Here is a 13,856-nt window from a genome sequence, read left to right on the forward strand (position 1 = left end):
TTGAAAATGTTCCTTCAGCTCTCCAACCTAAAGTTTCTTATATTTAATCTTGTGACTATGCCCCCCTCTCTCTGTCACACGCGCGCCCTCCCCCAGGAGGACACGAGAGATTCACGACGCTATTTCTGAGGTAGAGCAGTGACGTTATCCCTCGCATTCTCGCCCTTTCCCTCCCTCTCGCGCACGCGCCCTCCCTCTCGCGCACGCGCCCTCCCTCTCACGCACGCGCCCTCCCTCTCACGCACGCGCCCTCCCTCTCGCGCACTCGCCCTCGTGCGCGGGCCCTCCCTCGCGCGCCCTCCCTCTGGCGCGCGCCCTCTCTCACCCTGAATTTGAATTCATTTCTCCGGAACATTTTGCCCACTGCAATGGATTACTAGTCCGATAACATTACCAACATGCCACCTCCTCCTTAAACATGCTCGCTGTTTGGTCCGCGTTGATGAGTGGATGAGTGTACTCCATCAGTACTCTCACCTTGGCAGTGATCGACAACCCAGGCTGGTGACGGGACCACATGAGTGACCCTCCTTCATCTCAGTGGGCTGCAAGGTTGAAATCGGGGTTCGTTCACTAACTGTGACCCGATTGAATATGTTTAATTCACGCCGCCTATTTCCTAACAATTCCGGATCCACCGGTTTCCTCCCACAGCCCAAAGATGTGCAGGTTAGGTGGATTGGCCATGCTAAATTGCCCCTTAGTGTCCAAAAGGATAGGTGGGGTTACTGGGTTACGGGGATAGGGTGGAGGTGTAGGGCGCTCTTTCCAAGGGCTGGTGCAGACTCGATAGGCCAACTGGCCTCCTTCTGCATTGTAATCACTTCAGTCATACCAATAGGAACAAAAACTATACAGACGGAAATCAGCGGAATGTGGTGACCCGCGTGTAGGCAACGGGCAACAAAATGTATGGTGAGGCCACACTCCGAACCCAGGTGGGCCGCATGTGGCTCGACACTGCCCCCTGGTTCTGGTGCGCGTGGATAGTTGAGATGCTGTCTTTGTCATGGCCACGGTAATCAAAGTAGATGACACATGCTTGACTGTTCTCCCTGGCCTCTGACTTGCAGGGCGGCCACTTCAGGTTCCGCATCGACACGTGAGTCAGACTGTCATTCACCCAGGTATTATTTACTCTGTGGGAGTTTGGGTGGAGCTTGCGTCCTCTGCGTGAATTCTTGAAGGTGTGGTTGTTTTTTTTTGTCAGTAACTTGTAGGTGTGTCATCTGCAAGGGTTAGTTATCGTCAGCTCAGGAGCTCGGTGCTGTTTGTGGTGTTGGTTGAGCAATGTGTGCTGAACGGTGTGGACTCCAGGAAGCCAAGGTAATTCCCCGGGTGGGGTAGAGCTGCAGTAAGGTTAGCTGTTGACCCAGTGTCTGCTTGGGGTGCAACGTCAAAGACGGCCTTAACAAGTGAAGATGCTGTAACTTTAGTATCCCCTTCATCCAGAACCCCCTTGGACCTAAAAAACCAGGACGGAACTAAAAATGCTCAGAAAATTAATCTCCAATCTTGACTGTCGACAAGTCAGCGATCTCATTTTCTCAATCTCCGGCATACCTGTTCTGATGATGCCATCTTCCGAAATGGCACTTCTGACATGTCTGCCTTTTTCCTCAACCAAGGTTTCCACCCCCACCCATCCTCTGCCACCATGGGCACTCAACTGGGTTTGACCTGTCTCCCACACCTCTGCCCTACCCCCTTCCCATCCCCCCCAGGACCATGATAGGGTCTCTCCTTGCGCTTGCGTTTCACCCCACCAACCTTCCAGTCGTAGAAGGTAGAACACCTGTCCCTTTACCTCCTCCCTCCTCGCCATTCACGGGCCCAGGCAACTCCTTTCAGGTGAAGCAACATTTCACTTGCACCTCCTTCGATTTGGTCACATGTATTGGCTGCCCCCAATACGCTCGTCTCCATGTCGGGGGGACTAAACGCAGACTGACTAACCGCTTGGCAGAATGCTTTGGCTCAGCCCTGTTGCACGTTTTACTGTGGTTGTAAAACGCGTTTATTGGAGTGTATTAACACGCCTCCGAGTTCGACGTGTGCTTAACACTACTAGGCTCTGTTCTATGTAATTATTTAGCTCTGGAGTCGCCAGTTGCCGTATAGGCAACGTCACAAGTATTCCAAGGTCAAGTTCAAAGTAATAAAGACGATACACCGATTAGTAAAGTTCAAACGATCAATATTTATTATACAGTTATTAATAAATACTCATGCACACTAAGAGACTAAGCTATAACTAAACTTAAGTGAACAGAATACTTATCTAACAGGAACAGGCAAGGTCAGAGAACGAGGCCTTCGTCCTGGTCTTGTACTGCAGCCTTCAGCAAGCGTTCTGGTACTTGGGAGTCTAGTGGGCTTGGATCGCGTAGCGAGCGTTGAACTTACGGTTTCGGCGGCTGGTGCTCAACGGCTGGAGTCAGGATGCAAGATGTCAGTCAGAGCCGGAGCACGAGTTTAACAGACCGGGCTCTGTGGGGAATTTGCTTTTATACCCCTCTCTAATGTCCTTGCCCCCTTCTAGGCGGGCTCTACCTTTCGGTACCGATTGGAACGTTTCCAAACGGCTACCTTCGAAATCCTCCAATGCGGGGGCTTCCCTCGATGTTGGGGGGTGGTTTCGATATTCGTTACTCTGGTGCCATCCTGTCTGCTCCACCAATTAAGTGCTACATTGAGATGGAAATGTTGCCATTGTGTGTGCCTGGATCTGGGCTGCCTCATCAGAATGTTAAGCGTTTTGCCATTAACACCTTTGGCTTGGAGATCTGCACCTGGCCAGAAAACTGGTTTGCTGCTTGCAAAATGCTAATTAGTTGAGAGCAGGCTGTCTGTTCTCACTAAACAGGCTTTCCCTGCTGTCTTCCATTTTAGTTTGGCTCAGTGTCCATTTTGCGTGGCCAGCATGGCTACAGCCCTCGGGCATGACCCCAACCTTCCAGTCGCTTGCCCTTTCAACTCAACATCTTGCTCTCGTTGCCCACATTCCCGCCCTAAATCTGCTGCAACGTTCCAGTGGAACTCAACGCAAACTGGAGTAGCACCTCCTCTTTCAATCCGGCTCCTGGCCTCAACCGAGGTCAACAACCTTCGGCTGTGACCTTTCACCTACACCTTAACATTTTTTTAAAAAAGTATCCCAAACCTGTTTTGCTTCCATGCAAAGTCCCCCCCCCCCCCCCCCCCCCCCCCACCCCCTCCTCCTCCTCCTCCTCCTCCTCCACTGGGCCATCTGTCACTTCTTCAGAGTTTTGCCACAGCTTTGTTGCAGACCCTCCCCGCAGTGGGAGGTTTCAGAAATCCTTTGTGCTCCCTGCACCTAACCCAAGATTGCTTGACACTAACTCTCTCTGTTCATCTACACTACCAAGAATCTTGCCATTAGCCCAGTACTCTGGAATGCAGAGTACTGGGCTAATGGCAAGATTCTTGGTAGTGTAGATGGACAGAGAGATCTCGGCATCCAAGTACATAAATCCCTGAAAGTTGCCACCCAGGTTAATAGGGCTGTTAAGAAGGCATATGGTGTGCTAGCCTTTATAAGCAGGGGGATTGAGTTTCGGAGCGACAAGGTCATACTGCAGCTGTACATAACTCTGGTGCGGCCGCTCCTGGAGTACTGCGTGCAGTTCTGGTCACCACATTACAGGAAGGATGTGGAAGCTTTGGAAAGGGTTCAGAGGAGATTTACTAGGATGTTGCCTGGTATGGAGGGAAGGTCTTACGAGGAAAGGCTCAAGGACTTGAGGTTGTTTTCATTAGAGAGGAGAAGGCTGAGAGGTGACTTAATAGAGACATATAAGATAGCCAGAGGGTTAGATAGGGTGGACAGTGAGAATCTCTTTCCTCGGATGGTGATGACCAACACGAGGGGACATAGCTTTAAATTGAGAGGTGATAGATATAGGACAGATGTCAGAGGCAGTTTCTTTACTCAGAGAGTAGTAGGGGTGTGGAACGCCCTGCCTGCAACAGTAGTAGACTCGCCAACTTTAAGGGCATTTAAGTGGTCACTGGATAGACATATGGATGAAAATGGAATAGTGTAGGTCAGATAGGCTTCAGATGGTTTCACAGGTCGGCGCAACATCGAGGGCCGAAGGGCCCATACTGCGCTGTAATGTTCTATGTTCTAACGGTTTTATCGTAGAATTTACAGTGCAGAAGGAGGCCACTCGGCCCATCGAGTCTGCACCGGCTCTTGGAAAGAGCACCCTACCCAAGGTCAACACCTCCACCCTATCCCCATAACCCAGTAACCCCACCCAACACTAAGGGCAATTTTGAACACTATGGGCAATTTATCATGGCCAATCCACCTAACCTGCACATCTTTGGACTGTGGGAGGAAACCGGAGCACCTGGAGGAAACCCACGCACACACTGGGAGGATGTACAGACTCCGCACAGACAGTGACCCAAGCCGGGATCGAACCTGGGACCATGGAGCTGTGAAGCAACTGTGCTAACCACTATGCTACCGTGCTGCCCATTGACGCTGCCCATTTTCTGTTGACGTCGCACAATAAACCATTGTGGGAGTGGCGATGGCTCCCAAACTTTGAAGAATCCTTTGCTGGACTGTTGTCGTCGCCGCTCGAGAAGCCTCCCTCGCGTTTTGTCGTCTTTCAACCTTGGCGGCTGAGCTCAATCCGTTTCAAGTGGCGTCTCTAGCTACACCTTCCGCGGGTTCCTCCTCCCTCGGAGCTGCTGGTCAGAGTCACTGTGTGGAACTGATCCACCTCTCCTCTGCTTTCCTTTCAGAAGGACGAGTCGCCGGAGCAGCCGGAAGTCCGTTACGACGCGTTTGGGTTTCGGATAGACCGAGAAGGTAAATGAGCTTTTCACCGCCTTGTTAAGAAGCCACCCCCATCCCCCGGCCCCCTCAACCAGCCATTCTGCCTCCCATTGCCATCTTGTGTGTGGCAAGGAAGGAAATGCGATCAGCAGGTTCCTCGATGGTTCAAGTAGCAGCCACAACTTTATATTTGTATAGCACCTAGGTTCACCTGTCTGACAGCGGGGTTGGTGGGATGGGATTAACTAGGCTGACTGGGGTTGGTGGGATGAGATTAACTCGGCTGACCGGGGTTGGTGGGATGAGATTAACCAGACTGACCGGGGTTGGTGAGACGAGATTAACTAGGCTGACCGGGGTTGGTGGGATGAGATTAACTCGGCTGACCGGGGTTGGTGGGACGAGATTAACTAGGTTGACCGGGGTTGTTGGGACGAGATTAACTAGGCTGACCGGGGTTGGTGGGATGAGATTAACTCGGTTGACCGGGGTTGGTGGGACGAGATTAACGAGGCTGACCGGGGTTGGTGGGACGGGATTAACTAGGCTGACCGGGGTTGGTGGGACGAGATTAACTAGGCTGACCGGGGTTGGTGGGACGAGATTAACCAGGCTCACCGGGGCTGTTGGGACGAGATTAACGAGGCTGACCGGGGTTGTTGGGACCAGATTAACTAGGCTGACCGGGGTTGGTGGGACGAGATTAACTAGGCTGACCGGGGTTGGTGGGACGAGATTAACTAGGCTGACCGGGGTTGTTGGGACGAGATTAACTAGGTTGACCAGCGTTGGTGAGACGAGATTAACTAGGCTGACCGACCTTGGTGGGATGAGGTTAACTAAACTGACCCGGGTTGGTGGGACGAGATTAACTAGGCTGACCGGGGTTGGTGGGACGAGATTAACTCGGCTGACCGGGGTTGGTGGGACGAGATTAACTAGGCTGACCGGGGTTGGTGGGACGAGATTAACTAGGTTGACCGGGGTTGGTGGGACGAGATTAACTAGGCTGACCGGGGTTGTTGGGACGAGATTAACTAGGTTGACCGGGGTTGGTGGGACGAGATTAACTAGGCTGACCGGGGTTGGTGGGACGAGATTAACTCGGCTGACACCGGGGTTGTTGGGACGAGATTAACTAGGCTGACCGGGGTTGTTGGGACGAGATTAACTAGGTTGACCGGGGTTGGTGGGACGAGATTAACTAGGCTGACCGGGGTTGGTGGGACGGGATTAACTAGGCTGACCGGGGTTGGTGGGACGAGATTAACTAGGCTGACCGGGGTTGGTGGGACGAGATTAACTAGGTTGACCGGGGTTGTTGGGACGAGATTAACTAGGCTGACCGGGGTTGGTGGGATGAGATTAACTCGGTTGACCGGGGTTGGTGGGACGAGATTAACGAGGCTGACCGGGGTTGGTGGGATGAGATTAACTCGGTTGACCGGGGTTGGTGGGACGAGATTAACGAGGCTGACCGGGGTTGGTGGGACGGGATTAACTAGGCTGACCGGGGTTGGTGGGACAAGATTAACGAGGCTGACCGGGGTTGGTGGGACAAGATTAACTAGGCTGACCGGGGTTGGTGGGACGAGATTAACGAGGCTGACCGGGGTTGGTGGGACGGGATTAACTAGGCTGACATTAACGAGGCTGACCGGGCTTGGTGGGACAAGATTAACGAGGCTGACCGGGGTTGGTGGGACAAGATTAACTAGGCTGACCGGGGTTGGTGGGACGAGATTAACTCGGCTGACAACGGGGTTGGTGGGACGAGATTAACTAGGCTGACCGGGGTTGGTGGGACGAGATAACGAGGCTGACCGGGCTTGGTGGGACGAGATAACGAGGCTGACACCGGGGTTGGTGGGACGAGATTAATTCGGCTGACACTGGGGTTTTTAGGACCAATGAGGAGAGAATGTTTTGACTGGGCCTGTATTCACTCGAGTCCAGAAGGATATGAGGTGACCCGATTGAAATGTATAAAATTCTAACAGTGCTGGGACGAGAGACAGGGAGGATATCTTCCTTGGTGGGGAATCTAGAACCAGGGGGCATGTTCTCAGGATACGGGGTAAACCAATTCGGACTGAGTTGAGGAAATAGTTCTTCTTTTAAAGGCTAGTGAATATGTGGAATTCTCTACGACGGAAGGCTGTGGAGGCCGTGTCACTGAATGCATTCAAGGAAGAGCGTGGTCATTTTAATGGCATCAAGGGGTATTGGGAGAAAGCAGGAATATATGGCACTGCGATCGAGGGCCATCCATGATCATATTGAATGGCTGGGCAGGCTCGAAGGGTCGAATGGCCTTTTCCTACCTGCCCTTTGTTTCTATGTTTAAAGTAATGAAAAGGCGCTTCACTGTGGCGATTACAGTAGTCCCCCTTTATAACGCGGGTGTTGGGGTCCAAGACCCCAACCCGCGTTGTATCCGAGCCGCGGATATCCATGATGGGGGGTTTTAAATTTATTTAAAAATCTATGCATGCGCTTCTCATTGTGAGTCTACGGGGGGGCGGGGGGAGGGGTCAGACCCCCATAGACTCACAATGGGAAGCGCTAGCATAGATTTTTAAATAAATTTAAAACCCCCATCGTGGATCCAATTAAAATTTCAGCGGCCGGCTCACTTTGATCCGGAGAAGGAAGCTGCTCTCACTGAAATCAGCCGGCCGCTGAAATTGACACTGTTGGCTGCTCTCTCCCTCCAATCCAACTTTTAAGTTTTAATGTTTCTGATTGGAGGGAGAGAGCAGCCAGCAGTGTCAATTTCAGCGGCCGGCTGATTTCAGTGAGAGCAGCTTCCTTCTCCGGATCAAAGTGAGCCGGCCGTTGAAATTGACACAACTGACAGTTGGGGTCCATCAGCCCCCCCGCGGTATATCGCGAACCGCGGTATTGCGGAGCTCGGTATAACGGGGGACTACTGTATTCAAGAAAATGTAACCCCCCTAAGGAGGAGGTATTTGGACAGACCAAAAAACCCGGTCAAAGAGGAGAGACGGGTGGCCAGGTGGAGCGTTTCGGGGAAGATAATTCACAGTTTAGGGCCTAGGCAGCTGGAGACTCAGTTTCCTCCGGGTGCTCCGGTTCCCTCCCACAATCTAAAGATGCGAAAGTTAGGTGGATTGACCGTGTTAAATTGCCCTTTGGTGTCCAAAAAGGTTTGGTGGGGATACTGGGTTGTTGGGATAGGGTGGACGTGTGGGTTTAAGGGGAGTGCTCTTTCCAAGGGCCGGTGCAGACTCGATGGGCCGAAAGGCCTCCTGTTGCACTGTAAATTCTAAGATATCTTTGAAGGTGGATTCAGAGAGGATGTGAGGCACTATTAGAGAAAGATGTGATTTGAGGGCTGGGTAGGGGAGAGCTTTAAGGAAAGGTTCGGCACATTGGACTGAGAAAGGGACGGAATCGGCAGAGGCAACTGAATGAATGGTTTCAGTCATAGTGACAGAATATCGGTCCTTCAGCCCCTCAAGCCAGGTCTACCTTCAGTGAGACCATGGCTGGTCTAACAACCAACTCTGTTTATCTGCCTTTGCTCCACGTCCCTTAGTATTGTTAAAAAGAGAAACATCTTGCAAAGCTTTTCACGTTGCACTCATCAGAACAAATGCAAAAATATCAAATTTCAGACGATCGCTCTCTTCCCCTGCGGTATAAATTGTTGTGTTGATTGTTTGGCAAGTTGACTTTGATTGGCCATGGAGAAAGCCACAAAAAACTGTCGGCTCCCCGAGATGTTGAACAAGTTAAGCAAGCCATTTCGCTGCTCTGCAGTCCAAAATGTTATTCTGCCTACTACGCAATTGAGTAGCATGGCGCATAAATTTCAGTGGCGGTACGACACAAGGTGGCCCATCCCAATGATTGACGAATTGGATCGAACAGCATGTTCCTCTGGTCCTTCATGGCAGGCAGAGTACAGCCTGTACTCAAACCAGCCCGATCACGTAAAAGCCAAAATAGAACATAGAACAGTACAGCTCAGAACAGGCCCTTCGGTCCTCGATGTTGTGCCGAGCAAATGATCACCCTACTCAAACCCACGTATCCACCCTATACCCGTAATCAAACAACCCCCCCTTAACCTTACTTTTTAGGACACTACGGGCAATTTAGCATGGCCAATCCACCTAACCCGCACATCTTTGGACTGTGGGAGGAAACCGGAGCACCCGGAGGAAGCCCACGCACACACGGGGAGGACGTGCAGACTCCGCACAGACAGTGACCCAGCCGGGAACCGAACCTGGGACCCTGGAGCTGTGAAGCATTTATGCTAACCACCATGCTACCGTGCTGCCCCCATAGAACATAGAACATTACAGCGCAGTACGGGCCCTTCGGCCCTCGATGTTGCGCCGACCTGTGAAACCATCTGAAGCCTATCTGACCTACACTATTCCATTTTCATCCATATGTCTATCTAGTGACCACTTAAATGCCCTTGAAATTGGCGAGTCTACTACTGTTGCAGGCAGGGCATTCCACACCCCTACTACTCTCTGAGTAAAGAAACTGCCTCTGACATCTGTCCTATATCTACTACCCCTCAATTTAAAGCTATGTCCCCTCGTGTTGGTCATCACCATCCGAGGAAAGAGATTCTCACTGTCCACCCTATCTAACCCTCTGACTATCTTATATGTCTCTATTAAGTCACCTCTCAGCCTTCTCCTCTCTAACGAAAACAACCTCAAGTCCCTGAGCCTTTCCTCATAAGACCTTCCCTCCATACCAGGCAACATCCTAGTAAATCTCCTCTGAACCCTTTCCAAAGCTTCCACATCCTTCCTATAATGTGGTGACCAGAACTGCACGCAGTACTCCTGGAGCGGCCGCACCAGAGTTATGTACAGCTGCAGCTGTACGTGCACTGTTACATGAGATTCTGCAATTGAGCAGCACTGGCTGAACAATACTGAGTGCGCTCATATCCACACTAACCACCAATTTAACGTCAAGCTGGTAACGTGCCTGATTTACATTTGCTGTAAGTGACATACAAAAGGGAAAATGTCCAAGCCTTTTTGAATTTCCCAGCAGCTCAGGGAGCCTATTGGTTCTCTGCTGCTTTCTCCATGGTAACAGCTTGGCCGATTGGAGTTGACTCACCAACCAAGTCAGCACCCTCTATTCCTCTGGTATAAATTTTGATTGTGTGAAATTTGGCATTCTGGGGATTGTCCCGATTTGAGTGCAAGATTAAAAATTTTGACTCCATATCTTTTAGGTGATGTTCAAATTCCGGACTCCTCAATATGTTTGATTAATAAACATCTATCAGTCTCACTTTTAAAATCAATAATTGATTGGCATCCTGCCAGTTGCTGTTTGTGGCAGAGGTTTCCACTTCCTTTTGCGTGAAGAAGTCCCACCCTGGAGTTAGGGTTAAACTATGTTTAGCTGTAGTTAAGTGTTTTCCTAGAGGTTTCATCACATGACCCCCCCCCCCCCCCCCCCCCCCCCTTGCCCACCCGCCCGTCCAGCCATCCTTGTGACGCACGGCCTTCCTACACAATGGGAAAGCAAAAAGACTCATTACTCCAATTGGATGATGCTCGACTGTTAGCTAAACTATCTTATTTTCCTCATTTTTAATATTTTTATATCTGGTAGAGGCAAATGTTCAAAGAAAACTATTTTTAGAAAACAATCTGTTTTAATACACGATCAATATATCTTTCTATTCCTTTCTCCCTCATGTACTTATCGAACTCAGCTTTAAATGCACATGAGCTAATCGCCACAATTACATCATATGATAGCAAATTCAGCAGCCTCACCGGCCCAGACTAGTCTTGAAGCCCTTGTCAAATTTAGTTGTGACAATCTTATCCTTATAGCCCCGAGCTTTAGTCTCCCCATGAAGTGGAAACATCTTTCCTGTGCCTGCATTGGCAAATGCACTTTCAAAAGTTTCAGATCACTTTCGGTCTTCTCCTTTCTGGAGATAAACAAAACTCAGCCCGTTCCTCCTTTCCCCGACGCATGATCTGGTTCGATCATTGTAGGTCATGCAGAGAAGGAGGGGGAGCATCAAAAACTAACGTCACTCCCATTCCCATAGCTGATACTCAACAGCGGTACATTGAAGAATGGGAGAGATGGGTGGCGTGGGCTGAACCAGGGGTTGAGGGGGAAGCAGGATCCTGATTTATGTTCCATCAGGTAGTAGCGACTGGGACATAGAGTCGCCAAGCTACATTTAACACTAACCTCCCTGTAAAAAGGTAAAGTCTCCATAGTCCCAGATGACCATAGCTTGCTCCCTGTTTCCCCTGTAACTCCGTGTACGCTCGTTACGAATTTGCACTGTACAAGTCTGCTTTTAACCAACCATTGCATCAACTTTAAATGTTCACATTTCGAAAAGAAGCAGCATATTAATATCAGAAAATGTACAGTGCAGAAGGAGACCATTCAGCCAATCGAGGTGTGGAGCCCCACACCTCCATCCTATCCCCGGAACCCAGTAACCCCACTTAACCTTTTGGACACTTAAGGCACAATTTCTCGCGGGCAATCCACCTAACCTGCACATCTTTGGACTGTGAGAGGAAACCGGAGCACCCGGAGGAAACCCACGCAGACACGGAGAGAACGTGCAAACACAGGCAGTCACCTGAACCCGGGACCCTGGAGCTGTGAGACAGCAGTGCAGAACACTGTGCCACCTGTGTAATGGTGCTTGCTTGGTTTTGGATCATGTGGGACTGAGAAAACAACTTGACCACTGTATAAATTTCACATTCTGCTTGCTTATCATTTCTTTGATCAATACAGTCACCTCCCATTTCTATCTTCTGTCTTTCCTAAATACCTTGTAACCAGGGTTCTCAGCTCCACCTTCTCGAAGCCAAATCACCGCTCTTGCCACTGTATGACAATCCCATGTAATGACTTGTCCCTGCAGCTCGCTATGTTCCCGACATTTATCAACAAGCACTTCTAACCCATCGGACTGTCTGAACCACCCCCTGTTTCTGAACTATTTGCTCTCGCGTTATTTGTCTTTTACACCTTAATTCTCCATTTTTCATTGTCACTGGATCAAAGTCCAAGAACACCCTTCTTAACAGAAGTGTGGGTATGAAAGATTGCTTTTTTAAATGTATCGCCGTAATGTCCACCCTGGTTAACCCTGCAGCTCTGGTTAACCTTCCTGCAAGGAGATTAGTGGCAGCCTGTTTGAGGTATAACACATCCACCTCCAAGACCAAGAATAGTTCCAGCGTGCTAGGAATCTAAAGTCCACCCTCTTGCATCATTTCTTCAACCACAAGTGAACCTGTTTTGTCCTATACTCGTTAGCATATGGAGGACTGGGGTTAACCAGAGATTGATACCTCCGAGATTGTATCGTAATTTTCCCCATAGGTGTGCACTAGACTGCACTCGCGGCCTTGCCAGTATTCACCGTTGAAAACAAGTTTGAGAGTGTCACACACCCGGGCGGTTCCTGCTCTGCCTGCCTCTTCCCGCCCTTTCAACTTGCCACCCACTTTTCTCTCTTTAATTCCTGCTGAAATCTCTGCTGCTACATACCCCCTCCGATCACTCTGTTCACCCCCTCCATTCTCCCCATGTATCCTCCATAGCCGCCCGCACAATACGCACGACGTGCATTCCTCAGGAACCATGTAATAGTAGTGGGAATTACTTTAAAATTGTTGAAAGAATAGTAAACCTCTAACAGTCTAAGAAAATCCAGAATGCAAACACATTATCACAGACAAAAAACATCCCGGGGTTTGGGGGGAGGGGGGAGAGGAACCTTTAATAGTTTAAGTACTGTTGGGTTTGTAAACAAATGAGAAAGCACATCAAAGACAGGTTCTGTTATTGCAGGCTTGTAGACGTTTCAAATAGTTCAAAAGGCATTCTGCTAAACTAAAGCCTTTTGGAACCCAGCCAAGCATTCATAATGGATCAACTTGTCATAAAAGCTTTCAGCTCCATTGCCAGAACAGATTTCCATTTCAAAGCAGCATGCCGGACAATCAATGTTATGGGGGAGGAGGTGCAGACCATTTTTACTACTTTCAGAACAGTTTCTTTTCTCAGCCAGAGCAGGCAGCCCAATTAAATCAGAGAACAAAAGCATGGCAGCAGAGGACATATTTTTTGTATTCTTGTTGCATTATGGTACTTTCTCTTTCTTTAAATAAATTTAGAGTGCTCAATTCATTTTTTCCAATTAAGGGGCAATTTAGCATGTTCAATCCACCTGCCCTGCACATCTTTGGGTTGTGGGGGTGAAACCCACGCAAACACGGGGAGAATGTGCAAACTCCACACGGACAGTGACCCAGAGCCGGGATCGAACCTGGGACCTTGGCGTCGTGAAACTGCAGTGCTACCACTGCGCCACCGTGCTGCCCGCTGGTACTTTCTCCATTGGAAAAATACTAATACATGTGAGCAATTATACAGGCCTGGTTGATGCAAGGGTCAACGTACCTTCTAAGGATAGGTTTCTAAAGTGAATCACTGCTTTAAATGCACATCTAGATTACAATAAAACCCCCTAATAGTGACCTTCGAAGGTGTGGAAACATCTTATGTTTGGCTTTCGAATGTTCCCAGCTCCTCAGCAAGCTTTCCATTTGCTTTCGGTACTCCTAAACCTGGTGTACTTTTAACAGGCTTCCAAAGCTCCACCCCACCCGCTGAAAATGTTGTGTGGGAGGAAATCCGCCTTAAAATGGGAAACACCGTCCTCAGCAAGGGGGTGGGTGGGTGGAGAGGTGTGCATTTGGCACGCTAGGCATTCTCAACCTGCAAAAAGGCCGAGGAAAATCGCACAGGATCAGGGGTGTGGAGGAAAATTGGAAAAACGCAACGGTGGCCGTTCGTGCAGCGAGACGAACTCTGCGCGCGGACCAGATTCCCGCCCCAGGTTTCCATTTAATCACGGTTTGGCTTGCTGTAACTAACCTAACAAACACTTAAACAATTAAGGGATTTTTTCCCCCCTTGGGATGTTTTTGTCCATGATACTATTCAGGATTTTTTTAGACTGTTAGAG

General features: G+C 49.7%; 1 protein-coding gene across 1 annotated transcript in view; it reads left to right on the forward strand.

The window, feature by feature from the left end:
- The first annotated feature begins 1,306 nt into the window (after positions 1-1,306).
- The window catches only part of sgsm3 (small G protein signaling modulator 3), a 75,275-nt gene continuing 62,725 nt past the window's right edge, over positions 1,307-13,856 (forward strand). Inside the window, exons 1-2 of the mRNA XM_038783820.1 lie at positions 1,307-1,326; positions 4,783-4,849. The gene's annotated coding sequence lies outside the window, so the exon portion shown is untranslated. The remainder of the gene's footprint in view (positions 1,327-4,782; positions 4,850-13,856) is intronic.

This window comes from Scyliorhinus canicula, chromosome 23 (assembly GCF_902713615.1).
Source record: "Scyliorhinus canicula chromosome 23, sScyCan1.1, whole genome shotgun sequence".
In the NCBI taxonomy this organism is placed as follows: Eukaryota; Metazoa; Chordata; class Chondrichthyes; order Carcharhiniformes; family Scyliorhinidae; genus Scyliorhinus; species Scyliorhinus canicula.